Genomic DNA, 8,146 nt, shown 5'->3' on the forward strand with positions numbered 1-8,146 from the left:
ACCGTCACCCCTTCAATCTGTCATTGAACATATGGAACAAAGGCCAGAGTGTACAACAGGAGAGCCTAGGTCCTCCAGGTCCAGGTGAGAAGGTACTGGTGCTCTTGCCTATGAACAAATGTAAGTTCTTGGCCAAATGGCATGGTCTATGAGGTATGGCGGGTTGATGAGGTATGGTGGATCGATGAGGTATGGTGGGTCCATGAGGTATGGTGGGTCGATGAGGTACGGTGGGTCGATGAGGTACGGTGGGTCCATGAGGTATGGTGGGTCCATGAGGTATGGTGGGTCTATGCTCCCTCCTGTAACCTGTGCCTGTCCTCTCAGCTTATCTGCCCCCACAGGAGGCACCAGAGGTCACCTTGGGTCAACATCTATCCCCCAGCCAAAGACAAGAGATGAAAGAGCTTGTAGCCCAAAGTTGAGATGGCTTCTCGGATCGGCCAGAGGGGTACAGCACAAGGTTAGTAGCCCATGACATCATCACAGAACCAGGCAAGATTGTGCACCAAAGACCATATTGCATTCCAGAAGCACCCAGCATGTTTTATTAGCACATTGGACTTGACCAAGGGGTATTGGCATGTACCCCTCACAGAGCAGGTCAAGGAAAAGACAGCATTCTCACCCCTGATGACCTATATCAGTACTTTAAGGTTCAACTTTAACCCCTTAACAGTCCTGCAAATGTTGCATAAAACGCCTGTTGATAGCATACCCAAAGTCATTTTTGCGATTTAACATACTTTATACTTATAGCACATGCATGAGTTTGGTCTCTTTTGAAAGGTAATGTCGTGTATTTCTAAATGAAACATGAACATAACCCACTATAGTAACATTCTGAAGTTTCTTACACACAAAAAAATCACTTTGAGTGCTAATGTAATAGAAAAACAGAGGTTTGAACACACTGAAATCAAATATTTGCTCCTTACTTTTGTGTTGCCAGAGGCCTGTTTTTGGGTTCCAGCTGAGAGGTAGGAGCTGGAAAACATAACGGTTCCATAGCCTGAACTCTTATAGTCATACAGGTCCAAAGTTTATAAACGTCCCATGCACAATTCGTGTTTTACAAAGGTTTTTGTAATGTGTGTACCACAATAATTCAGCGTGATTATCCAAAATGGCCGCCCGCTTCCATTCATTCAGACGTGCAAGTCAAAACAAAGAACTTATTGGTCTTCTTCTGCCCCCTTCTCGTTCAGCGCTAGTCTGGGATCGCTTTCGGAGAAGACGCTCCTTGGCTACTACGGTGGTCAATCATTTTCGCCATCAGCGGTGACTGGTCAGTTCAGGACCATTTACAACCGGACGTGGTCACTCGTCAGAACATGTGCGCGTGCCCATATGAGGGCCGTCGAACGTTAAGAGGTTAAGGGGGAACACAATGCTGGGAACCTGGATGCCCTCCCTGCCCTACCAAGGAGCTGGCGGAGGGATATGTGGAGTCTTGCTCCCTTCCCTACCCCTGAAGGATTCGTCACCCCGGACCCTAACCCTGTGTGTTCCCAGGAAGAGGCAGCCTCCCCCTGACCGGGAAGAACATTTGTTGGACTCTTTCACCCACCCCCCTTCCCCCACACCTTTACAAACAAATAACTCTGTTTAGTTGAACTTGCAAACTGTGTCACTGGTGATCTATTTCCCTGATGCAAGACGGTACCTCCAGCTAAGCGAGAGCAGAGGAGAAGAGAGAGAAAGGAACAGAGGAGTCTGGAGTATCAATAGAAGTATCTCACAACACTTCATGTTTTCAGTGTTTCTCAAGGATTGCTTGGTACCAATTATGGAATTGTCTGAACATGAACCAGCATTGTTCCCCCAGACATCTGCAGTATATTGAGAAGAGAAGAGAGGAGAGGAGAAGAGAAGAGAAGAGAAGAGAAGAGAAGAGAAGAGAAGAGAAGAGAAGAGAGGAGAAGAGAAGAGAAGAGAAGAGAAGAGAAGAGAAGAGAAGAGAAGAGAAGAGAAGAGAAGAGAAGAGAAGAGAAGAGAAGAGAAGAGAAGAGAAGAGAAGAGAAGAGAAGAGAAGAGAAGAGAAGAGAAGGACTAGGGAAAGAAATCTGAAGATGTAAACAGAACAGAACAGAACAGTACAGAACAGAACAGAACAGAATATAATTGAGCAGAGCAAAACAGAGCAGAACAGAACAAAATAGAGCAGAGCAGAGCAGAACAAAATAGAGCAGAACAGAGAGCAGAACAGAGCAGACCAAAAGAGAGCAGAACAGAACAGAGCAGAGCAGAACAGAACAGAACAGAACAGAACAGAACAGAACAGAGCAGAGCAGAGCAGAGCAGAGCAGAGAAGAGCAGAACAGAACAGAACAGAACAGAACAGAGCAGAGCAGAGCAGAACAGAACAGAACAGAAGCCATGACGATCATCCTGCTCTCAACAATCATCCCATGAAAACAACACTACATTGCAACATTGTCTGTCTATTGATGTTGGAATGCGCCAAACGCGCAAAAGCCATTACAATCTGCACAATCAGTCCAAGCTGCGTGGCAGGCTAACAGGCGGCCATTCAGACAGGCCCATTAACTATAATGGCAGATATTACCACGAGAGCCAACGTTTACATACGGACACGGTGGAAGCCTTGTGGGGTGCCACTGAACCAGGGGGGGGGGGTAAAGATTGTGGGAGATGTGTGTTTATGTGCAAGCAAACATTCATGCAGGCATAGATGTGTATGTGATTGTCTATAGCCTATACTGTAGGTCTATGGAACCCACAGTTGGAATGTTCCAAACGTATCTGAACATGTTGTTTCTGTGATGCAAATGGGTAGAATCACTAAACACTAATAATAGGATATACTGTAGCAATTGAGATGTTTTCATTCTCTAGTTGACTGACTCTTGATACTTGGACGAACATGAGGTACAATGAGTTGACTGACTGGACTAACTGCAGGGACTAACATGGACTAACTACATGGACTAACTACATGGACTAACATGGACTAACTACATGGACCAACATGGACTAACTACATGGACTAACATGGACTAACGATAGGTTATGACTATAACCAAGTTCTGTTAGTAATGGTGACGCTCGGCGTCACTTCCGCACTGTACCTCGCTTGTGCACGCGCACTGAATAAAAATTCCACAATACACCTTTACATCCCAATATTCGTCTGACCACACCCCTATCAGCTTACCCTCATAAGCAGGTGTGTGTCCACCTACTCGCCTCCTTCCCAAGCTTTCACCACAAGGTGAGATCAAGGGCTGCAGCGGCGTCGGACGCCGAGCGTCACCATTACTAACAGAACTTGGTTATAGTCATAACCTATCGTTCTGTTCCGTAATGGATCTCGCTCGGCATCACTTCCGCACAAGGGAGGTTGAGCGAGAGCCATCGGCCGACAAATACACCCCGCTGAGGCCCCCCACAACCATCAGATCAGGGAGGACCGAGCCCCCCCGACCCCCCCTAATGGAGGGCACCCCCCCTATTGGAGGATCACGGGAGGGCGACGGACCAGACCGTGCGAAGAGGCACTCAAGCAACTCAACGCACAGGGTGAGCAGACCGTGGCCTGACCCCACGACTACACACACGCACAACCCGCATGCCACCCGGGAACGAACGGAAGGAACAACCTCGTTACTGCCCCCAGAAATCACGGGGTCAAGAGCAAACCCAACCCCGTGGCAAGGCCGTAGCAGCGGAGCGCGAAGGAAGACCCAGACCCACCAAAGGGACTGGATCCCCTGGAAAACGGGGGCCCGGAGAGGTCCATGATGCCAGCATCAAGACCCCACCAGGTGGTCACTTAGTGACACCGCCCCCCACATCGCCAGCGTATTCGGATAAGGCCCCTCTCAAGAGCGGGCCCTTCCCCCCACTAGTACGCCGCCTGGCACACTGACCCTGCAACACAGGCAGTCAGCATGGCCGTAACTTGAAGCACTCAAAAGGCTAACCATAACGGAAGCAGGCAGTGCACCGGGAAAACCAGGCAGCAGGCTTTAGACCCGAGCCTGGAGCACTGCGGACGAGACAGGCGCCAAAGGGGTCAACTGAAAACAGCACCCCGGCGGAAGGGGCATATGCTGACATTGTTGCGCACCATGACAAAGCCTCCATCAAAAAAAAAACACCCAGAGGGGTCGAGGCAGAGAAGGCTGACACGATTGGCAGACGTCATGAACGTGCAGGGGCACACTCAACCGGGAGTTGACTCTGCTCCAACACACCAGGGAATCAACCACCCTCTTGGTACCACATACGGTGGTTGTTCCTATAACCCCTCAAGAAAAAACTCCAAAACACACCTGCGGGTATACACCAGCTATACCGCAGTACAAGTGTTTCAGTTTCCAAAAAAGGGTTATTCCAGGCCTACGGGTCAACGAAACATTACTTCGGACCGGGCCCGGTGGCTCGGGAAGCACACAGGGCTACCAGAGGAGGTCCAGAAGACCACCCCAACAGCCCCCTCTTCACCATGCGTGAGAGAGGAGCGAAAAGAATGGATAACCAGCCCCTTTACGATAGTGCAGAGTACAACATGTACCCAACAAAGGGTCTCCATAACGCCTAACCCTGTGACACCCGGGCCGACCCGGCATTTTTCCCCCCGAAAAAAGCACAAGTCCCTCAGGGTACCAGAACAGCAGATCTGCGTCCCCGGCGGACAACGGGTTAACTGACCTGATTTGATTTGATTTTATTAGGGATCCCCATTAGCTGGTGCGATAGCAACCAGCTAGTCTTCCTGGGGTCCACACACAAAAAAACACACAAAAACAATCACTATTGCAAAAAACTAAATTATTAAAAGTCAGTACACACAATGCATAATGAACCTACTGTAACAATTAATATAGCTAAAATTACATTAGTGTAAAACAAAAACAAAAAATTACTTTACAGTGTTAAAAACAATTTAAAAACAATTTAAGATTCTTTTTAAAAGTGAATCTACTGTAAATGCAGCAGAGGTTCCGAGGCAGGCCATTCCACAGAGTTAATGCTCTAAAAATAAAACCTGGACCAGCGCGACCAGAACCAGTCCCGTGCCCTAACCACGCCGACATGCCCAGGGGGTATGGTATGCGTGTCAATCTAAAACATGAAAAGAGGGCGCCACCCAGACTGTCCCATTTGTACCGCGCTCAGTGGCCCACCCCAAGGGCGTGAGACCCCTCTACCTATGTTCTGATCTATTCCGTTAACATCCCCCAGATATGAACGAGAATCCATCGAGACCCAGCAACAGGTGCTCGGAAGAGGAAAAAATCCCCCATCCCAGTTGCCCTATAAAAACGCTGTTTTAATAACGAGCAACCAAGGCGTACTAGCCTCCTGCATGATTCTTATCAGAAAACACCCCGAGCCAGCACTATGTACGCGTCGAGACCCAAACACATCAATGGATAGTCTAACCAGACACCAGACATTGGTCCTTCAAGTCGCCTGGGAGAACGACAAGAAGTTGTCGTGCTTCATATTCTTCACTCTTTTTATTATTAAAAAGAAAGAAACACAGACTGACATGAATCCCACGTGACGCGGCTGAGGGTAATTTTTTTTTACATTCGTACATCCCGCCACCCTCACCACAGAGAGGAGACGGGAATCCTCAGAGAGACTTCCCACGTGAGCCATAGATTGAAAAGTCACGGTAACATTGAGTCATGTGACCAACAGACTCAAGTCACACGTATATCGAGCGTAGTAGAACAGTAAGTTCCTACGCTCTGCCCCGACAAAAAGAGGCCTCAACCCCGCTCCAAGAGGCCTCAACCCCGCTCCAAGACGCACGACAGAGGAGGCCATGGAGAACCGCTGGTGAAGGGTGACGTTGCGAGCGCGACCCTCCGAGGTAAACATTATGACTTTGCTTTTTTCTTTTTAAATATACGAGAGAAGAAAAAAGCAAGAAAAAATGTAAACATGTATCAACTTTCTTCGCTAACAACCTCGTCAAGTGGGGTATATACATGGCCGCCTAGTTATAGTTGAAAGTGGGGGTGCAATTTTTTTTTTTCTTTTTTTTATGTTTTTGACAGGCAAGGGGTGGTTTGGAGGGAGTCTGGCACGACCCCCTCCATGGCAGACTTTTTTTTTTTAATTTAATTAACCTGTACGTGCAATTTCCTGCAATATAGAGCCTTCAATCTTGACCAATAAAGCTGCTCTTTTCACTATAAAACTCAGTTTATATTGCAGTATGATAGCCAATTACTATAATAATAATATATTATACTGTATATACACTGTATATTGATTTTTCGCTCATTCATTTTTATTAAATCAATCTCCTTTCAAATAGGCCAAGTTTTTAATAAGAAAGAGAAAAAAGATATATTTCCATTACCTGTAAATCTTGTGTCTCTTTCTCTCCTTCTCTGCCTCCTCCCTGAGTCTGCAGTGCACAATCATGACATCGATCACACAAAAAAAAAAAAAAAAAAAAAAAAAAAAAAGGAGGCCCCTCGTCACTATAGGCCCACGGGCCGCGGCCGTCGTTAATCCGGCCCTGCTCGTCTGCCATATAGATAGCGTTAACGTTTGGAAATGAAGTCAACGTCATCCAGCTCACACCACATATCTAGATAACGTTAGCTAGCGGCTAGCACTAAAGCTAACGCCAACCAGAGAGGGAAACGTTATTATTATTTATTCGAGGAAACCGTATGACCAGATCGCAATTCGGGACCGTGAAACACTTTTATTGTATTGCGTGGTAGAACCGTAGAAGTTCTACTACCACTCAATAGTAACTTATGTCTAACATAATCCTTTTATTTGAACAACTTACTGGAAAAGCCTGCCTGCCTGCCACCAATATTATGACACACTCTGTGGGCTTTGATATTTACACTCAGCCTACCTGCAGCCAGACTGCAGCGCTGTGCGTCAAGGTCTACGCGCTGGAGATGGGAGGAACTGGATCAAACCATAATGGGGCAGGGGGGGGGGTGTTCGCAATCTTTGGAAACTTAAAAACTTGTTATTAAGTGTCATTGCGTATTATTAATTTGATTGAAATTACGTAGTTATGGTTAGATTTATATATTGGGGGGGGGGTATATCATATTTTTCATATGATCAAAAAGTGGTGGGGCAAGATCATACCCTTGCTCCCCCAAGTTCAATAGTGGGAGAGCAGATGCTCCGCGTGCTCTTAAGGCCAGGCGTCTATGGGTATATACCAAGGCACTTCCTTGTGGTGAAAGTGAAGGAGGCGAGTAGGTGACCACACACCTGCTTATGAAGGTAAGCGGATAAGGGTGTGGCCAGACAGATGTCGGTATGTAAAGGTACATTGTGGAGTTTTTTATTCAGTGCTGTGCACGAAGTGAGGTTAGTGCAGAATGACGCTGAGCGGAAACCAGTATGAAATAGAACCTTCTGTAGTGAAATATTAACCTTCTGTAGTGTGGTAGTGAAAGGGTTAACCTTATGTAGTGTGGTAGTGAAAGGGTTAACCTTCTGTAGTGTAGTAGTGAAAGGGTTAACCGTCTGTAGTGTGGTAGTGAAAGGTTAACCTTCTGTAGTGTGGTAGTGAAAGGGTTAACCTTATGTAGTGTGGTAGTGAAAGGGTTAAAACCCCAATCTGTCTATATGTGCGTGTATTCAAATCTTAGATATATTTTTTTTAATGTCCTCTTCTTTCTTCTTCTGCATCTTTGTCTTTGCTTTTTATAGATTTTCTATATCGAAACACTTATTTTCTTCATCATCATCTTCCTCTTCTTCTTCTTCCACTTCTTCCACCTCCATCTTGGTTCTTGAATCAATGTAAAGACAGTGCTTTGCACACCTGCTCTCTCCGGACAAGTGCGTCGGACGGTCGTCCCCGTTAGAAGAACAGAACAGTCCCGCCCGCCCGCCCTCTTCACCGCCGCTCAGTTCTGATATCACGCAACACGTCGCGTTTTCAGTCGTCCGACCTTCGCACGGGTATCTCTGATGTATCCAAGACACACAGTGAAGGCCGGACGACCACAAGCGCTGTGTGTGTGTGTGTGTGTATATTAAAATACACAATGTGTGTGGGACCAATTTCAACAATGGAGACACTCCCCCCCCCCCCCCCCAACCCGCTATTAACCCTTTCACAGCCGCACTACCAAAACGGTTAACCCTTTCACTGTGGCCACACACAGAAGGT

This window comes from Notolepis coatsorum, assembly GCF_963971535.1.
Source record: "Notolepis coatsorum genome assembly, chromosome: 19".
NCBI lineage: Eukaryota > Metazoa > Chordata > Actinopteri > Aulopiformes > Paralepididae > Notolepis > Notolepis coatsorum.